The 21,989-nt window shown below is 39.3% G+C and overlaps 1 protein-coding gene across 5 annotated transcripts in view; it reads right to left on the bottom strand.

The window, feature by feature from the left end:
• Window positions 1–21,989, bottom strand: part of LOC131433080 (adenylyl cyclase 78C) — a 243,579-nt gene that overhangs the window by 144,486 nt on the left and 77,104 nt on the right. For 3 of the 5 annotated variants that reach the window (XR_009230019.1, XM_058599840.1, XM_058599841.1), the window contains exon 2: window positions 15,158–15,217. The exons of 1 other annotated variant lie outside the window; for it this stretch is intronic. The gene's annotated coding sequence lies outside the window, so the exon portion shown is untranslated. The remainder of the gene's footprint in view (window positions 1–15,157; window positions 15,218–21,989) is intronic. One more of the 5 variants, XM_058599842.1, reaches the window with a different exon arrangement.

The raw sequence follows: 21,989 nt of genomic DNA, 5'->3' as shown, positions 1-21,989 counted from the left end.
CAACGATACTGAATTCTCTCCAGTTTGATAATATGCGAATTTGCAGCGGAACGAAAGCAAACGCATCCATATTCCATCACTGAAAGTATCGTTGTCTGATACAATTTTATTAGATCTTGTGGATGAGCACCCCACCAAGACCCTGTTATTGTTCGAAGAAAATTTACTCTTTGTTGGCATTTTGTTATCAGGAACCTAATGTGTCCTCCCCACGTGCATTTGGAATCAAACCACACCCCGAGGTATTTGAAAGTCAAAACCTGTTGGATCATTCTTCCTATCATATGAAGCTGAAGCTGCGCGGGATCATGCTTTCTTGAAAAGACGACCAGCTCTGTTTTCTCCGCAGAGAATTCAATACCCAGATGGACAGCCCAAATTTATCTAAGGAATCTTGAAATGGTTTTTGCAGATCAATAGCTTTGGGTCCAGTAACTGAAACCACGCCATCATCTGCCAATTGTCTTAGTGTACATGGGGTTACTAGACAGCTGTCAATGTCGTTTACATAGAAATTATACAGGAGCGGACTAAGGCATGAGCCTTGCGGGAGACCCATATAGCTAATTCTGAATGTTGCCAAATCGCCATGTGAAAAATGCATGCGTTTCTCTGACAAAAGGTTGTGCAAATAATTATTTATAACCGCTGGAAGTCCATGTTGGTGGAGCTTGTCTGAAAGAGCATCAATGGAAACTGAATCAAATGCTCCTTTAATGTCTAAAAATACAGAGGCCATTTGTTGTTTTTGAGCGAAGGCAATTTGGATGTCAGACGAAAGCAATGCAAGGCAATCATTCGTCCCTTTATTTCTTCGGAAGCCAAATTGAGTATCTGACAACAAACCTTTCGTCTCGACCCAAGTGTCGAGACGTCGAAGAATAATTTTTTCGAACAATTTTCTGATGCAGGATAACATTGCAATGGGTCTATATGAGTTGTGATTGGAAGCTGGTTTCCCCGGTTTTTGAATGGCGATAACTTTCACTTGTCTCCAGTCGGGTGGAACAATATTTTGCTCAAGAAACTTGTTGAACAATTCCAACAAACGTCTTTTTGCGAGGTCGGGCAGATTCTTCACCGAATTGAATTTAATTCTGTCCAACCCAGGAGCGTTATTGTTACAAGACATGAGTGCTATGGAAAATTCCATCATTGAAAAGGGGCTATCAATGGAATCATCATTTGAAGAAGACTCCCTAATAATGCTATGCGTAGGAACAGAATCTGGACAAACTTTCCTCGCTAAATCAAATATCCATCGATTCGAGTACTCCTCACTCTCATTTCCTACGTTACGATTCCTCATTCGTCTGGCCGTATTCCAAAGAGTGCTCATTGAGGTTTCTATTGACAAACCTTCCACAAAATGTCTCCAATAGCTGCATTTCTTGACCCGAAGTATGTTCTTGTACTTGGTTTCTAAAACCAAGAACTTTTCAAAATTCTGAGGAGTTTCTCCTCCTCGTTTTAAAAACGTCTTGAAAGCATTTTGTTTCGCGTGTTTAGCATCTGAGCACTCTTTGTCCCACCAAGGATTTGGAGGTCTTCTGTTAGACGATGGGCCAAGAAATCGTTTGGTTTGTGCTTGTTCAGCGGCCTCCAGTATCGAACAAACGAGGAAGTCATATTCCTCAAGTGGGGGGAGCTCTTCCATGGAATTTAAGATAATTGACATATTACTTTGGAATTTAATCCAGTCAATATTTTTTGTCAAATCATATGGAATATTAACTGAATTAGCAATACATTTGTTACAGCTAATTGAGATGATGATTGGTAAATGATCGCTACCGTGTAAATCAGGAAATACATTCCAGGTGCAATCTAGTCGAATTGAAGTCGAGCAAAGAGATAAATCTAATGCACTTGGACGTGCAGGAGGTCTTGGAATCCGTGTCATGCTACCCATATTCAATACTGTCATGTTGAAATTGACGCAAATATTATATATTAAAGATGATCTGCTATCATTGTAAACGGAACCCCACATCATTCCGTGCAAATTGAAATCTCCTAAAATCAAACGTGGAGCAGGAAGGGCTTCGACCATTTCATTAAGCTGTCGTTGTCCAACTTGAGCTCTTGGAGGAATATATACCGAAGCAATGCAAATGTCCTTTCCTTTAATGTTTATTTGACAAGCAACAACTTCTATACTAGAAGTCGAAGGAATGTTTAATCTATAAAAGGAATAACATTTCTTAATTCCTAAAAGCACTCCACCATACGGAGAGTCTCTATCGAGACGTATAATGTTAAAGTCATTAAAATTTAAGGCTATGTTTGATGTAAGCCATGTTTCGCACAAAGCAGATACATCACATTTTTGACTATGCAACAAAACTTTAAATGAATCAAGTTTTGGAATGATGCTTCGACAATTCCACTGCAGAACAGTGATTGAATCATTTGCGGTGGATGATAAATTATCCATCAAATGATACAAAACCTGAAAGAACTGGCCATTGAACTGATAACTGTTTCAAAAAAGTTCTAGCTATTGGAAGGAATGCCGTTATGATAGTCTTTAGAGGTTCAGAAATATTGAATGCTGCGAAAATCCATTCTACAATTTCCGAAAACTTCAGTAATCCTGATGGTGGCTGTGAAACGAAGCCCACTGGATTATTGTCTTTTCTTGTGCTAGTTCCTGGATTGGTTTGTGAATTTGACAAACCAGGAGGCACAGTTTTTGGTTTTAAATTTGGCTTTTTAGATTTAACACGGGGATCTTTTTTTGAAGGTGTAATTTTAGGTGCCTTTTTTGGTATTTTGTGGTTTGATAATCTCCTCTTAACAGACCCTTGAGGAGTGACAAACGAGGTATCTTCACTATTTCCGTCAGAGTCAGATTCCTCTGGTTCCACCAGATTAGAAAAACCGTTTTCGGATTCCAAAGGTGGGACATAAATGATAGTTTTGAGCATTTCCGCATATGTGCGCTTAGACCGTGCTTTTAAAGAAAGCTTCATTTTGTCCTTACGCAATTTAAATGCAGCGCATACTGAAAGATCATCATGCGGACTTTCTCCACAATAAACACATTTTTCAATATCTTTATCGCAAAGATTATCCTTATGAGGCCCTTGACATTTTGTACATTTCGACTTATTACTACAGTAAGTAGCTGTGTGACCAAATTTTTTGCAGTTCGTGCAATTCATAACATTTGGTATGAAAAGCCGAACAGGAAGGCGAACTCTATCGATGTGGACATGGCAAGGCAAGGCAGATCCAGCGAATGTTACTCGATACGAATCTGAAGGTCGATACATTTTGTTTCCTTCTTCAAAAGATGCTGAGTACAATTGCTTGCACTCGAGTATCCTTACTCCCTCAAGCATAGAGTTTTTAAAACGTCCAACTCCATGCTCAAGCAACTCTTTAACCGAAAGACCCGCTTCGGTGATAACACCGTCTATTTCTACGTCTTTCGAAGGAATATATACGCGATATTCGCGGGTAAATAATTCACAAACAACAATCTCGTTAGCCTGCTTTAAGGAATCGACTACAACGCGGATCTTGTCTTTATGGACTCTTACTATCTCTTTGGTAGCGGGAAATCGTGATGTCAATTCTTTAGATATATAAAATAAATTTAATGCCTTCATTTTACGCCGAAAATATACTATCCATGGGCCCGCAGAAGTTTCATTGTAAAACTTCGTTTTCTGCGAGTTAGGAACCGTTAAATTTTCGCCTGGTGGCAGAGATGGATCTCCTGGATTCTCATCCATTACATAAATATGTTTAAATAATTGAACTCAACTGAATTATATAAACGAGAATATTCTTTGAAGTGAAATAAAATATAATTATAGATCTACCTGTTAGTCGCTTTCTGCTTTCCACAGGTACTCGGCATGAAGCTCGCTCTAACTTTTTCAAATTTTCTGTCTTCTATCTCCGTTGCTCTGCCGTCGTGGTCTTCGCTGAGCTTGGTCTGTACGCTGTCTGTACCTGGCCTTAGATACAGCGTTGTAGCTCTTGTTGACGATGCGTTGTGATGCTTCTTGTGTAGCACCACACGATAAAGCTTCGTTTTGTCCACCGCAACCGGTACTGTACACCATACGGACTGATACCTGGTGGTTGTCTTTGCGGCTTTGCGCTGATGCGCCCTAGCACCTCTGTGCCTTAGCACCTCTGTGCCTTTACACCCCTTCGTCTCCGCACCTCTGTGTCTGAGCACTTCTATGCGTTCGCACCTCTGTGTCTCTTCACCTCTGTGCGTATGAGTGGGATGGCCTTTTTCGATTGCTTCCAAGTCGGGAACGCCCCGAATATTGGCTGTACACCAGCTTTTGCTGCGTTTGCAATAGGCGCAGGCGGGTTTTGTTTACCTGCAGCTAAAGTTGCCTTGATTCGGTGATAGCCGTTAACTCACAAGCCAGTAACACAACCTGTCTGCTTAAACGCTTTTTACTGAATGAGGTTGCAACCATTTGAAAGTGATGAAATTTGATTCCGTACACCCTTTATCTATTGTCATTTCCAAAGACTTTTTCGCCGCAGGTATGGATAGAAATGGCATCATGCCATTTCGCTAAAGATGTTTGTTTTTGGTATAAAGAAAATAAACCAAATTTTGGTATTACATTCCTGTAGTGGAATTCGACCTTCTGTTTCAACTGACTTCGCAGCCGATTCTGAGTGTACAGAACCATTGCATGGCTGGTGCTACCATTCGACTGACACTACGAATCATTCATTGAAAAATGTTGGGCTCTTATGAAACATTAACATTCAAAATTTTGAAAAACAAAGTCAATATAGTTGAATTCCGATATGTGTGACATGAAACAAATGAAATAACGTGCCGAAACAGTCAGCTCGAACATTGACAGTTGGTGTCAAAAGTTTACTAATTCAGCTTGGATTCTTAACGAATAGAAGCATTTTGAATATTGATGCAATAATGATATTGTGTTTATTCATGGTATTCCGTTGAATATATCGAATCCAGATCCCTTTGTGGGCTGTGAATCTTTTTATAATATTTCACTTAAATCCTTGCCTTAGCAGCTTTAGTTTGTAATCGGGATGGAAAACCTACTGGTGCAAAACATTTCCGGATGAGTCCCAGCTCACCTGCTTCGCCATTAGGCTTTGTGCCGAAATATATAGCAAATTAACACACAGAAAAGAGACACGATAACCAATCGCCGGGTTCATCGGATTTTATCGAATCACGTTCTCACTTCCCGTTCGAGCCCACCCAGGCATCGTCACGTCGATACGTGTCGGGTGTGGCTTCTACCGGGAAAAACATAGCCAACTACTGAAAAGTGACAAACACCAAATTCCGCCAGGTTCCGATACGGTCTGCTGATTAACATCGGCGAGATTCGTTGAAGTTTTATTAGCACTCCGATATGCAGCGATGAATAATTCATGATGGCCATGTTCCATACTCGTTGAACCAGGCAAATCCTGGGGACTACATTCCGTCCCGGGACATGAATTACAGTTTTAACAGGATACATGTCCAATTTTGTTTCTTATTGAAAGCAACAACACAGCTGTGAGGCAAAACTGAACTTCTATTAATCAATCCAGCAAATATAGCCATCATTATTTAAACTCGTGATTGGATATCACTGAAACAAATAACCTAAAGTTGTATTGAACTCAGGCTTGTTATTATTTCGCGAGAGTATTACTAATATACCACCAAAAGTCCTCATCTGTTTCTTTGACTATCACTCTTAGAGCACATGGGCCGATGAAAGAAACTGAGCAAAAAGTAAACGTACACGGAAAATAAAACTTAGCCATTGTTTGACACCATTTTATTTTATTTTGAATTGTTTTGAATCTTTTCTTTCATTCACTCCTAAGACAAGGCCTGACAACTGACTTCTTATTCTTCCTGTATTGTTTTTTTTTCGTCACCTTAACCATGTCGAAAAAATTCAACTTCTGGGTTACGTGTTGGTTACAGTGATGTCGGATAATATGAAAATAAATTCGTTCTATAAGGGAATACTTTAATTGTATTAACTATAATAAAATTATTTGAAATTAAATTCAATCATTATTCATGACGAACTAAATGTGTGTAGTATTTTCCAACACGACTTTGACTTCCCTTATGCTTAGTAACAGTGTTCATACGCCCAGCAAAACCTTTTATTTTCCTTATTGTCTGGAAAATGCTATCAAAATCAGCCAATCAGAAACTGGAACATTCTGACTTAACATTGGAACAAAACCAGTCTACAGTTGTCAGGTCGTCTCTTTGATTCGCATTGTAGTCAAGAAACAAGGAGCAAAACCGCCCTGAAGCGAGGGTTTCGTGACAGAAAACTCATTCAGCGTGGCGAACACTTGCAGATGTCACCACGGTTGAGACGACGTGCCATTGGGTGTCGCTTTCACATGAGACACAATTCTGGGTGCAACATTCACTTCACGCTAGATTTTTGTATTGCTGTTAGTTAAAATGGCAAGTTTGTTTTGGTTTTATTCCGATCGAATTCTCATGTGATTTATGCGACATGGAAAAGTTGTCTTTAAAAGGGAAATCATGTGATAAATGTCAAAATTGTTGTATTTGGAATATTTCTATAACAGGCGGGAAAATTTTGTTATCGTGCCGGAAAGATCGATGCGAATAGTTAAGTAGGTGGCAATTATGTTTCCAACGTATAGCAAATTGGAAATTTACGCAGGATTTTGAAAAAAATTGTTCGTGTCTGTATATCTGTTCATCTGTGGTTTCGCTCAATAATCTTAAGTTAAATAAGCCGCATTCTTAAATCAATGCGACTCAACCGTTGAGTAATTATAACTTACTAATGAGTAGATATACCACACTTTTCAGCATATTTTTGAAAGTGGAAACTACTTAGAACCACTTTACCAAAAATTTGGTTTTCGAACGGAACCCCGAAGTTAGGTGGAAAGTACTCAAAATTAGGTAGTTTTGCGGTTCCGTGTATGAAAAAGATTAAGATGCATTGTTTGTAGTTTCATCTTCTACGAACAGTGTCGAAAAGTATATTCTCTGAGTTGCAAATTTTCGAAACAAAAATTATCTTTGTTGCAATGTATTTTATTTTTTCTCGTGAAACCAAGTCTGACGGCAAGGGCCGAGTACTTTAAACCTAATACATTTCGAATACAGTCACAACGGGATTTGATAAAACATATTACGACTAGTTTTCTTGAATGTCATATTAGTATGTCGGTATAAGGGCCGACCATCTGATATTCATCAAATGAATGTTGCTGAACGCATAAGACGCAACACTTTAAAAAATCACAGCAAAACAAATACCCAAATTAACGATAACCCACATCCTATTACATTATTCATTTAATGAGCACTTGAAAATAAGTCTGCAATGCGAAAGTACCATTAATTTATGGCAGATTTTATGGTGATCATTTTTTCTCGGCTGTCCCGCATAAAAACAATAGAAGGTTTCTACGATTGTCTCATTCTCGCATTTGTTTTTCTCGGATGGCACCAGGATCCTGTTCGCAGCACAGTCCAAAACTAGCCTACGATAAAACCTCCCACGGCTTTGTCTGTTTTTCTTCGACACTCGTGTCGTGCGCCCGAAATAAGCTGCTTATGTGTGCGACCACAAAATTTATAACGGAAGCAAAGAACTACTTCTCCAAACAGGATGCAATTTATTACCCACAACACGTTGGCAACAGAAAGCAGTCAGTGCGGCTAATATTTGGGGTAACCAGGATATCGTGCACTTTTTTGTAGGTGTGGAATAGTTCGGAATTTACCGTTTTTTTCGAAGCACTCTTCTCTTACAGATATTAGGGATGACTAATGCGACTTCTGGAGCACTAGCGGCTCAGTCACTCTAACGAGTCGAAAACGAATAGTAAAAGGGTAAAAAGGAAAATGGTTATGTGCTCTTGGCACCTTTCACCAAAAAACCCCTAAAAAGCCACAATCTGCAGTCGCCCTGTAAGCTGCTTATACTTTTTGTTCGAAATGTCAAAATAGAAATACTAATAAGTGACACTCAGGTAGAGTAGTACCTTTTATCTGCTTGGCAGTACTAGCAATTCATTCTGAACTGTTTTGCTCTGACGAGTCGGAGACGAAGCATGAAAGGAAACAAATGGAAATGGTTGTATGCAGCAGTGTTTGGAAGCGAAACAAAAAATCGTCTGACAAAACAACCAATCAAATTTCTTTTCGTTCACCAGCTGGATACTGATATGAGAAATTTTAATTGTGTTTTGTTTAGGTTGAGATGTTTTTGTTTTTTATTTAAAAATATAATATAATTTTTTTTAGGCACACTGCTTAAGCTCTAAGATGCCGGCTTTTTCTAATTTTAGTTAACGACTAACATAAAACTGTAATATTGGTGTTGAAATTGTCTATTCTCGAGAATCCAGTCTACAGCTGGCAATCTGCAGTGGTTGATGAACTGAACATAGCGTGTGTCTTCCAGATGACGTTGGTAAATATTTATGCTGGCCGCATCCTTTGGTCCGTATGGGTCCGCGGAAAACACCCCCAGGCTACGAAGACCCGGCGGGTGGCCCGCATGCTGGTCATCGATTGGAGCGGTCTTCCATTGGGGTTGATTGTTATGTTACGGAAGAGAATAAAAGAGACATAGACTAGTAAATATTGTAGAGAAACGGGGTAAAAAGGGGATATGGGAACGAAATGCCTAGAAAACGACAGAGATCTAATTAGTTGACAACGAGATGGTGAAGAGACGGGGAAAGGGAGAACAGAAAAGTTAGTGACAACAAAAAGATCTAGTTAGTTCCAATGAAGATGGTAGACAGGACGAGGGGTCGATAGAATCGGGCGGATGTTAGTGTCGAACCTGCAGTTGGAGATTATTCTTAGCCATAGTTAAAATATCGTCGAGGAATGGGAGGAACTTTCTCTGCAAGATATAATAGATTACACTTGTATACGAATGTGTTTAAGGAATTGGTATATGAGAAGCATGTATGAACTATCCCGACTCGCCAACACATCCCGAACCGGAACCTCAGGCGGTCTACCTCGGGCCCTAAGGGATTCCAGTAGCTTCGACCTGGCGTCACGATACTCTACGCACGACCACACGACATGCTCGATGTCCTGATAACCGTCGCCACAGGTGCAGAGATTGCTCTCCACGAGCCCAATACGCCGGAGATGTGCGTTGAATGTATAATGATTTGACATGAGCCGCGACATAACACGAATGAAATCGCGACTCACGTTCATCCCCTTGAACCAAGGTTTCGTCGATACCTTAGGGATAATGGCGTGTAACCATCGTCCCAGTTCGTCATTCGTCCATGAAGTTTGCCAACTTTCGAGAGTTTTCTGACGAGAAATGCTGAAAAATTCATTGAAGCAGATTGGTCTTTCATAAATATCACCTTCTAATGCGCCCACTTCAGCCAATGAGTCTGCCTTTTCATTGCCCGGAATGGAACAATGCGAAGGGACCCAGACTAACGATATTGAATAAGACCGTCCAGATAAAGTTCTCAAATGTTCCCGTATTTTCCCCAGGAAATATGGGGGATACTTTCCTGGCTTCATTGCCCGGAGAGCTTCTATTGAGCTTAGACTGTCCGTGACAATGAAGTAATGGTCTTTGGGCAAGGTTTCAATGATCTCGAGGGTGTACTGAATGGCAGCTAATTCTGCGACGTAAACTGAAGCCGGATCACTGAGTTTGTACGAAGCGGTGATGTTCTGATTGAAGATACCGAAGCCTGTGGACTCGTTGATGTTTGATCCGTCAGTGTAAAACACTTTTTCACAGTTGACTGTTCTTAGTTTATTATAAAAAATATTAGGGGCCACTTGAGGGCGTATGTGATCCGGAATTCCACGAATCTCTTCTCTCATGGATGTGTCGAAAAACACAGTAGAATCAGAAGTATCCAGGAAATGAGCACGGTTGGAAACAAACGAAGAAGGATTAATATTCTGAGCCATGTAATCAAAATACAAGGACATAAAACGGGTTTGAGAATTAAGCTCAACTAACCTTTCGAAGTTTTCAATCACCATCGGATTCAAGATATCGCATCGGATAAGCAATCGGTATGAGAGATCCCAGAATCGATTTTTCAACGGTAAGACGCCCGCGAGCACTTCGAGACTCATCGTATGAGTCGATTGCATGCAACCTAGGGCAATACGCAAACAACGATACTGAATTCTTTCCAGTTTAATGAAATGGGTGTTCGCGGCGGATCGGAAGCAGAAGCATCCATATTCCATTACGGATAATATCGTTGTTTGGTAAAGCCTGATCAAGTCTCCTGGGTGGGCTCCCCACCAAGTTCCGGTTATTGTGCGAAGAAAATTGATTCTCTGCTGGCATTTTTGTTTCAGATACCTAATGTGACATCCCCAGGTGCCTTTGGAGTCGAACCAGACCCCGAGATATTTGAATGTGAAGACCTGAGCTATGTTTTCACCCCCTAGTTGAAGCTGTAGTTGTGCTGGTTCTCGCTTCCTTGAAAATACAACCAACTCAGTTTTCTCCGTAGAGAACTCGATACCCATTTGAAGAGCCCATATGGATAAGTTGGCAAGAGTATTTTGTAACGGCCCTTGCAGATCGCCAGCTTTGGGTCCTATAATAGACACAACGCTGTCGTTGGCAAGTTGTCTTAGCGTGCAAGATGTATTGATACATTTATCGATGTCGTTTACGTAAAAATTGTATAAAAGGGGGCTTAAGCATGAGCCCTGAGGAAGACCCATGTAACTGAATCGTATTGTCGACAAATCACCATGCGCGAAATACATGTATTTCTCGGACAATAGATTGTACAAAAAGTTATTCAAAATTGGTGAAAGACCATGCTGATGCAACTTCTCAGATAGGATATTTATGGAAACTGAGTCAAAAGCCCCCTTGATGTCTAGGAAAACTGATGCCATTTGTTCCTTACGAGCAAATGCCATTTGAATTTCTGTTGAGAGCAACGCAAGACAATCGTTCGTTCCTTTTCCTCTGCGGAAACCAAATTGTGTATCTGAAAGTAAGCCATTAGTCTCGGCCCAATTGTCTAGACGAAACAGAATCATTTTTTCGAACAATTTCCGGATATAGGAAAGCATAGCAATCGGCCGATACGAATTTTGATCGGAGGCTGGTTTCCCTGGTTTTTGAATGGCGATAACTCTCACTTGTCTCCAGTCATGTGGGACAATATTATCCTCAAGAAGCCTATTGAATAAATTCAATAAGCGCCTTTTGGCAGAGTTAGGTAAATTTTTCAACAAGTTGAATTTGATTTTGTCTAACCCCGGAGATTTATTGTTACACGATAAAAGCGCAAGTGAGAACTCTACCATCGAAAACGGTATTTCGTTTGCATTTGACGTCGCGGCGCGGGAGATCCTCTGGTCCGGAGCAGAGTCTGGGCATACCTTTTTAGCGAAATCGAATATCCAGCGGTTAGAATATTCCTCGCTTTCGTTCCAAAGAGTGCTCATCGATGTTTCTTTTGTTAATCCGTCAACAAACCGGCGCCAGTAACCGCCTTTTTTTTGCTTTAATTAAGTTCTTCATTTGCGTGTCTAACGTTGCGTAATTACGATAATTATCAGGTGTTCCATTGGCTTCAAACTGTTTGAACGCGGAGGCTCTATCAGCGTTCAGTGATGAGCACTCTTTGTCCCACCACGGATTGGGAGGACGGATGTTAGTTTTCGCACCAGGTACACGTTTCGTCTGAGCTTGAATCGCAGTATCGAGAATCAAGCCAGCCATAAACGTGTACTCTTCCTCCGGAGGATGTTCTTGTGTTGTTTTGAGTTTCTCAGATATCGAATTTGCGTAGTCTTTCCAATCAATATTTCGTGTGAGGTCATATGAAACATTGATTGTCTCCGATGGTCTTAATCCGCAGGTGATTGAGATTACGATAGGTAGATGATCGCTACCGTGGGGATCAGGGATCACCTTCCACTTGCAATCTAACCGTAGCGATGTCGAGCAGAGGGATAAATCCAGCGCACTTGGTCTTGCTGGTGGTGCAGGAATCCGTGTCATTTCTCCCGTATTCAAGAGTGTCATATTGAAGTTGTCGCAAATATCATGGATCATAGTTGATCTGTTATCATCGTGAAGACAGCCCCATCCCGTACCGTGTGAGTTAAAGTCTCCTAAAACCAACGTCGGTGCAGGAAGGAGCTCTACGATATCACTGAGCCGCCGATGCCCAACCGAGGCTCTTGGGGGAATGTAGATGGAAGCAATACAAAGGTCCTTACCTTTGATTGTAACATGACATGCGACAACTTCAATATCTGGTATCGAGGGGAGGTTAATGCGATAGAAAGAATAGCACTTTTTGATCCCCAAAAGTACTCCTCCATAGGGATCATCTCGATCCAGACGAATAATTTTAAAATCGTGGAAGTTTAGGGGTACATCAGAAGTTAGCCAAGTTTCGCACAATGCAAATGCGTCACATTTCAGATTATTCACTAGAATTTTGAGAGGATCTATTTTCGGGGTGATACTTCTACAATTCCACTGTAAAACAGTGATTGAATCCTTAACCTCAAAGGGTGACTTAGCCATCGAAGGACACGATCGCTGAAAGAAGGGGCCAATTTGCAGTCATCTGCTTCAAATATGTTTTCACTGTAGGCATGAATGCAATTAGAATGCTTTTAAGAGGGTCAGATATGTTGAAATGTTTGAAAATCCAGTCCACAATATCTGAGAACTTGATAAGTCCAGCACTGAGTTGGTTCTCAGATAGATTTTCGGGGACGCTTGAGGGGTTTGATGTCCCAGGAAGTGGTGGGAATTCTTTCGTAGAATTTAGATTTCCTAGACCAGGAGCATTTTGCTTCGGTTTTGCTTTAGCACCACTTCCTCTAGCTGTAACTTTTAGAGGCCCTTCTGAGGATATCTTCGAACCCTTACTAGGAAGCTTGTGGGAGGATATATTTCTTCTCTTTCTATAGCTTTGAGGGACAGCCGAAGATGTACCTTCCAAAGGGTCGTCATAATCACTCTCGTCATTTGACAAGCAGGCATATGGGTTCGTTATTTGTTTGGGGGGAGTGGCACTCTTCAGCATATCGGCGAAAAAGCGTTTAGAATGTTCTTTCAGAGAACGCTTCATTCTGTCACCGCGAAGTCTATACGCGGGACATGCCGAGAGGTCATGCGGACCCTCCTTACAATAGAGGCACTTTTCAGTATCCTTACCGCAAGAGCCATCCGCATGTCCTCCCCCACAGTTGGCGCACCGGGGCTTATTGCAGCAATGAGAAGCTGTATGCCCCAATTGTTTACAGTTGGTACAGTTCATTACTCGCGGTACAAAGAGACGAACGGGCAGACGAACCCGGTCCAAGAGGACGTAGTTGGGTAAAGCCGAGCCAGCAAAGGTAACTCGATAAGAATCTGATTGGGGATAAGATTTTGATTCCATCCCCGGCGATCGATACTGAATGCAAGCGTTTGCAATCCAGTATCTTGACATTCTTAAGTAAGGGGTCTTTAAAACAACCTGCTCCGTACTTAAGAATGTCCTCACAAGTCAGAGTCGAATCGGTTACCACGCCGTCTATTTCGACTTCACGAGCTGGTACGTACACGCGGTAGTCCCGCGTAAAGTGCTCATTTCGAACAATCTCGTTTGCCTGCTGAGAGCTGGTTAGTAAGACCCTGAGCTTGTCTGGTCGTACTTAATCTATTCTTTTTATAGTAGAATATCACGAGATATTTTCAAAGTATTCAATTTTTTGTCGATTGATTTGGTCCGGAAATATACAGCATAAGGTCCGACCGGGAGTGCAAGCCCATCCGGATAGCTCTTAATGCGAATCTTACTGCTGTCAGCAGAAGTCTCCATCTTATCATCGGGAGGGGGAGGATCAGGTTCAGAGTTGCTCATGTCCTCACGGATAGTTGTGAGGATAAAATGATGAGGAACCGATAATAGAAAGGCGGGAGAATAAACAATGAGAAGACAGTACTTATCTTAAAATCCGGCTGATCGTCCACCAAGTTCTCGCTTTTGCTGATCGGTGTATCACCGCAGATGGTGTGTAAAAATCCTCCACGAGGAAAAAAACACAATTGTCTATAATGTTCAACGTATAACGGCACTTTTTACCAGAACACAATATACAGTGATATCACAATAGCACCCGGCACTGGCCAACTGTGCCTATTGATACTAACACTCGCTAGCACACAGAGAGAGCAAAATGACCTTGAGAATGGATTAAAACGCTCGACTGGACAAATGTTAAGAGAAACGTAAATACGCATCCGATCACATCGACTGTTGATTTGGAACTGAGGTTGAGATGTTTTATAGCTGGATAATGCCACAAGGCCAGACTGAAAATTTACCCACTCCAAAAGTGCAACGTCTGCATGTGTAGATGATATTGAGTGACTTTCTGAGTAGTGTTTTATCTCATCGAGCCAAGTGCAGTGAGTAAAACAATCTCACGAATTAGGAGGAAAATCAAGTTCCGTATTCGGCGGAATTTTTTCGCAAATATTCATTTCTGCTGTTCCAACAATCAAACTTTTTGACGTAAGACTAAGTCCATTTGCCTTTCTCAATGGAAAGGTAATAGAATTGCTGGAAAACTCGACTTGGGATCGAAGCTCCGGAGACCCCTAGTGTTATATACCATTCGACTCAGCACGACGAGATCGAAAAATGTCTGTGTATGTATGTGTGTGCACCTATCAAAGATTTTTCTCTACTCAATTTTTTCGGAGATGACTGAACCGGTTTCAACAACGATGTATTCATTTAAGACATTTTTTGGAAAAAGTTATAGTCTCTGAATATAACGGATGACGCTTGGTATTACTCTACGAATTTCTTAGTTATTGGTGAAAATCGACGGCAAAGGACTCTGGAGAATACCTGACGGGTTTTATTTTCAACCCAAAACTTTTCAATAATTAAACCAAATGGCGAACTATAGTTTTAGAAAGGTAATCAGAATACGCATCTTTCATCCGAAGAAACTAAACTGATTTGATTAACATGAATAAATTATGACTAATTTATTTTCACAACAACCTGGGTATGAGACATCTACAATTATCCACTAAACGTGTTAAAAATACTTAGAGAAATCAAAATTTACTAACGAGCATCACCAACATTGCTGTGCCATAAAAACTTGAGTCATAGTTACCTTTCTAACGCATAATCAATTCTTGAAGATTGAAGAAACTCACAGCGTGTATTACTGGATCTGAAAAAAAATTACAGTTGATATTAGGAAAGATACGAACATTAATTGTAATTGTAGAGAAATGTAATATGAGAATATAATGATCAAAATTGATCATTAAAAGTATCAAAATTAATCAAAATGGAATGAAATTCCATACGTAAAACAGCACTGAATATGTAATTTGTTTTACAAGTATCGATAGCAAATTTGTAGTTATACACACTTTGTTTTGATTTCGCTGCTCAGTATTTTTTGACAAGAAATTCTATAATTAAAATTGCAAGTTTTACGGTAAATCTTAATATCAGCCCAGTACGATAAAAAAAAGCTCACAGTAACTTCAGTAAGCTGGATAATCAATAATAATTATCTGTGAAACTGCAACCACTCACTAAATTTATTGGAAAGCGTCAAATTTGTGAGAATCTATTAGAAACAGATTTTTTAGAAAATAAATATTATGAATATGGCGTAAACGAAATGATGTGATGATCATACCTTATGATCAAATAAGAACCGGAATTTTCATTTTAAAATTCCCGCGCTAGTCCAATCGGTAAACTTTTATTCTCTCAACGTTGGCAACACTATTATACACATTCTGGCAAATTTTGACGCATATCGTACGATTAGTTTTTGTTTGGCGTCTATACAAAGAAGTTGAAAAATTTTCGTGTGGCGATTTTTATAATGGATGAAAATTTAGAACAACGTGCGTGCATCAAATTTTGTGTTGCAAATGGATTTAAGTGTTCCGAAACGATGAAAATGTTAGAAAAGACCTTTGGTGAATCGTGTCTAGGAAAAACACAGGCATACGAATGGTATAAACACTTCAAAGGTGGTCGTACAAGCTTGGATCATGATGAGATCCCTGGCCGCCCAACAACTTCTGTTACTGAAGCAAACATTGAATTGGCGAAGCAAATCGTGTTGCAAAATCGTTCTGTACCGATTAGAGAGATTGCTGTGTTGTTGGGCATCTCTTATGGATCAGCCGAACACATTTTAACTGATGTTTTGGGTTTGAAACGCGTCGCTTCTCGGCTGGTGCCAAAAAAGCTAAATTTCATTCAAAAATAGCGTCGTGTTGATGTGGCCAAAGAGATGATTTCCAACGCAGATAGTGACTCAACATTCATCGAATGCATCATAACTGGTGATGAGGTGTGGATCTATGAATATGACGTCGAAACCGCACAACAATCGACCGAATGGCGCTTCAAAGGCGAGCCGAAAACATCCATTATAAAGGTATATTTCAAGCGATTCCTCCATTTTCGACATTTTTGACTAACTAAACTGTTAAATTCTATGCCTTCGAATAGTAGAATGTTGCGTTTTTGAGGAACGACTACACTTCAAATAACATGTTCTCTCAGCAGTTTGGCGTTAATTGCTCTCAGATTGATTTCGTGTATAAAAATTAACTCAAACGAACAGCTTGCAAAAAGTGTGAATCAAACCTCGTGATTCACACTTGACTTTTTTTTACCAATTGCTGGATGATTTTTCATTTTTATCTAAAATTATTTGAAACCGTCTAATTTTGAATTTTTAGTAGGATCAATAAAGCCTGTCTTGTTGTATCTATTAAACAAACTAAACAAAGTGGTACCAATTTTTTAAACTGCTTGGAGCATATCCCAAATTGATTCCAAGATAACATCTACGCTTTTCAGTGTCTTGTACATTTTTGACTTTATGTTTAAGGGTGAATCGGTTCAACCATCTTGGAGAAAATTTAGATGAATCGAATGGTATATAACTCTATGGGTCTCCGAGGTTCTGATCGAAAACCGGTTTTTATAGAATTTCTTCGATTTTGCTCGAAATTTTGATCGAATCCGATTTTTTCAAAACTTAAGTCGATTTACAAAAAACCTTTTTTTTCTTTTGATGAAAATCGTCCCAAAATAGGTAATTATGTTCCCTTCTAAACGTCCATCTCCTCACAAATTGAGTTTCATTGAATTCTTTGATGATTATGACTTTCAGTTTAATTTGCTCACCGAAAACAGATACACAGGCTCGCATATGAACTGTGTGCAAATTTTGCTTATTCAGCGTGGCGAATTCTTGCAGATGTCATTGTGATCGACACTAGTTTGTGTGCAACGTTCACATCACTATTCTATTTCGGGTGCTACATCCACTTCACGCATAATGTTCGTTTTGCTGTTGGTTAAAATGATAAGCTTGTTTTTGTGTTATCCCTATCGAACTAACCTGTGATTTAAACGACATGGAAATAAAGTTGTCATTTAGTGAAATTGCGTGAGAAGTGTTCAAATTGTTGTTGTTGGAATATTTGTATAACAGGCAGAAGAACTTTGTTATCGTTTCGGAACGTAGCGGAACGTTTTGGAAGATTGCGACAAATAGTAGAGTTTCCAACATGTAGCAAATTTGAAATTTACACAGGATTGAAAAAAAAATTTATTCGAGCTTGTATATTTGTGATCTGTGGTTTGGTTTTCGATAAAAACTCACTGGAATAAGATCAGTTTAGACAAGAAGTAGTTTTTGTTTAGAAATTCCATCTTGCTATGTATGAACGGGGAGCGGGTCATATCGCCGAAAGCCATATGACGTAGCCGCATTAGATATTTTTTTTAATTTTCACTTAATAAACGGAAAATAAAGCCTACATTTGCCTGGTAGATACACCTATGCAATTACTTTGATGCTTAGCAGCTAATAGTCAACAAGTTTTCTTGGGAACTACTTTCTGAGGTTCATGAATCAATCTTTATTCAAAAGTACAACAATCAATCATTATTCAAGAAGTACAATGGTAGGTCAACAAAACGGGCGTAAACGCCATCTTTCGTTTGTTTTTAATTTAAATCAATTCTAATTACTATTACAAGACGATTTCAGGATTCGGCGAAATGACCCTTTCGGCGAAATGGCTTTCGGTGAAATGGCATTCGGCGAAATGGCATTCGGTGAAATGACATTCAGCGAAGTGACCCATTCGGCGAAATGTCATTCGGCGAAATAACCCTTTCGACATGTAGACATCTTTGAGGAATCGTAGAGCGAATTAAATTTTTGGGTGCCTTCCGAAACGAAAACTAAATACAACCAAAAATAGAATAAGTTTATTTGGTTATCGACTATCCAAATCTGCAAACCCGATAAACCTGATTAATTTATGTGAAATATACATTTTTATACTAATCACCCTGTATCCCCGAAACCGGAAGTTGGATCTGACTGAAAAACAAGATGTTTTATAGAATCTTAAAACTTTTCATTTGAATCTTAGATCGGTTCAGCCATCTACGAGAAAAATGAGTTACACAGTTTTAATTTCGTTTCACATATCATCCTGTAGTTCCGGAACCAGAGGTCGGAACCAAACATAATTCAAGCACCTTGTTTGGGAGTATACGACTTTTCATATGAATCTGAGTTTGTAGAAAACGGTTGAGTCCTCTCCGAAAAAAATTGAGTGAAATTATTTGTCAGACACGCATTTGCTGATCTCGACGAACTGATGCGAATGGTATATGGCTGTTATGTTCTTCCAGCATTTATTGCTGTAAGTAGTTTAAATCAATATAACTATGGAATTGCTTTCAACTCGAAAATTCTGCCATCATCTGGCTTACATATGCCATATTCGAACGATTATGTTACCAAAAACGAACTGTGCTAAAATCGGTCCGAGGTAAAATATTATGCTGTACACAGTCTTTTGGGTACTTAGAAACAAATGTATGTAACAGTATAAAAAATCGTGTTTTATGTTGCTCCCAAGCATTTCTTTGCCAGACAGCGCTCAAAACTTCTACTGCTGGAATAGGGGTAAAAGTCAATTACACAAAAATTTCGATATCTCCGTTAAAAATGGACGGATTTTAACAATCTATGGCTTGCTGGATAGGTATTACCGTGCGGAATCTGAAAATATATTCTGTTTTCAAGGTCAATTGTGACAGAAACTTTGAAAATTTTGACATAAAACTTCGTATTACTGAAAAAGTAAACATTCGATCTCAAAACCATTCAATAGCGTTCTGGGTGACGGGGAGACCTTTCATTTGCGACTAGTTTGATCAAAATCGGTCCAGCCATCTCTGAGATCTCGACAAAAAAGGTACACTGAAATATCACTTTTACCCCAATAACAAATGCAACACTTCAACTAATGAGCGCACGCATCTCAATAACATTGAAGTTTTCCGTTTCTGTTTAAAAACTCTATGGCTATTTTCCTTCAAGTTAACGGCTACAAAGGTTAAATTCATTCAACTCGAATCCCGTTTCATCCCCTCTTACTTTCGATGGACAATGAAATCGATTTACGCCATATATCTAACAAACGACCACAGGAAAAAATCCATCCAACTAGACTGGATTTCTACTGATACTATTTGGATGAATGGTGTAGAGAGAAGGACGCGAAAACTGGAAAATTATGCGAAAAATCAGTTAAACTGTCACCACATAGCTACACACTCGATGGTGGAGTATTTTTATCGTTTAATATAGTGCTTTTTCAGGGTTGAATCCTGAAGTGGTTTGTCGGAAAGAGCCAGTTTCTGCTAGGATAACAGGGCAGAGATAACAAAATAACAAGAGAACAATACAGTCGTTTCTTTTTAAAAACAAGGAAAACCTTTCCAACTGAAATTGGGTGACTAAGCCACTTACGCTGCGATGGAAATTTTTTACCAACTACGCTATGTCGCTATTCAACTAATTCTTTCCCGGTCGATTAAACTTGAAGAATGGTTTATTTTCACTTTCACCGATGCTGTTTTTTTTCGAATCCCATAAATCGTCGTTGACATTCTGCATAATCATGGCCGGCTCTTGCCCGAGTGAATCGCCGCCATTACTGGTAGCGACGCTTCGAGTACGAGTAAGTGTTGACTTTTATTTAGATGCTTTGGGGCTAGAAGTTTCAGCACGCTCTAGACTTGAGTCCCGCCAGACATATGCAAATTTTTTGCATATTCATTCGCGATTCTGACTGGATAGTTGTTCTATTGCATGAACTACCACAAACAGGGCATGGTGGCTAAAAGTCCCAGACAAATAAATTATGTTGAAAAGCGGCACCGGCAGCGACTTTTGTTTGTGGGGACCATTCGTTTTCCGACGATGACGAGGACAGTGGTGTAATGAATTTTGAGGGAAACATAACCGTTAGGGTATTTACATTTTAAATGGAAAAGAATAATCATTAATTCACGAGGTTTTCTGTATTACTTCGCAGACGTCCGATTGGTTGGAAAAAATATTACAAATATTTAATGATAATCAGAAATGAGAACAACAATAAGAATTCAGCTGGAGATTAGTGTTAGTTCATAAGTGATACTGAAAATGTCGAAAATAACGAGAAATATTTCAACAGCAACTCATTCTTCGTTTTTATTCGGAGTATTTTTTCTCAAAGTCAGAAACACATTTTCATTTTCTTTCATCTATCCTCGTCAAATTTCGTACACCAAAATAATAACAGCAAAAAAATGTACATAATTAAACAAAACGAAGTCAAAAATTACGGGTTTGGAGTGTTTCTTCCAGAATAATAGACTTATAATTAAATTAGAAACAGTTGATTAAGATGTTTATACTTCTTTCTGAAAATTATTGAACTTTCTGTGCTATATAGCCACCATTAGGTTCCGTTCGATATCCTCAGATATCGGTAAAATGCCGCGGTGACGATTCTCCATCTTCTCTTGAAATCATCGCTACCAAATGCTTTCCTCGTAGTTTCGAAGAGTTTTCGCTTAACTAGAGCCCAGTACTTCAATGGGTCCGAAGTTCTGCAAAGTCGTGATTTTTAACAAATAGTTATAATTGCTTCCGCATACATTCTTGCCGGTACACAGCATTATTGATTGAGCACGTAAAAACTTAACCTTCAGATCTTCGACCACAACTAAGCATTGCCTGTCAAATCAAATACTTCTTCAGGAATTGGAGCACCTTCTTTGTCCGGAAATATTCGGCAACGGTGTATCGATGGCATTGCGAAATAAAAAACCAGACCAGAAGCTGTTTTTTGTACGTATGATTTTGAATTCCCAACTTTGCGAGACACATTCCACAAGCTTGGAATTTTTCTCAAAAATGGTCTCCGCCATCTTGGTCATTTGTGGGAAGCATACTTTCAGATTTGTTCCACTTCCAACCTTGCGATCTACAGTCAAGAGCAGAATTAATGATCAGCAAACACGAAACACGGTACTTTTTGGTAGTTTCAGTTAAATACAGTTAACAGTAAAGTTCCACGATTATCACCCCAATCGAAATCAAGTATAACCTAAATACTTTAAGTAGCGTACCGATTAATTCTAACTTAGCTTCCGTTGGAACAATATACGTTTGCGCACTTCCACTTGATTCGACATCGTTTTACTGACTGTACTAAGAACGTAAACGTTTTGTACCACGAAATAAAGCAAAGAGTTTCAGTTATCATATAAGTGAAACGTTTTAGCAATTTGTAAAATAATTGAGAATCTACACTGAGGGAAAAGTATCCGACATTTAACGTGGACAGGTTTTAATAACATATTTATTGAGGGGCGGGTAGGTCTAACACTTTTGAAAAATCATTTATTGTCTCTTTATATTTTGTTGGAGTAAAACATTTTAAGAATATTATGTCAAGTTCTCAAGCCAATCGGAACAAAACTCTGGAAGTTATGGGTCTTTATATTTTCTTATCTCATACTGCAAAGGGGAAAGAGCTCGCAGCACAGGCCCAAGATTTTTACTTCGATTGACTTGAAAATATGATGAAAAATTCTTGAAATGT

This window comes from Malaya genurostris, chromosome 2 (assembly GCF_030247185.1).
Source record: "Malaya genurostris strain Urasoe2022 chromosome 2, Malgen_1.1, whole genome shotgun sequence".
In the NCBI taxonomy this organism is placed as follows: Eukaryota; Metazoa; Arthropoda; class Insecta; order Diptera; family Culicidae; genus Malaya; species Malaya genurostris.
The sequence above is the reverse complement of the archived record's forward strand: the minus strand, read 5'-3'. Positions and strand labels throughout refer to the sequence as shown.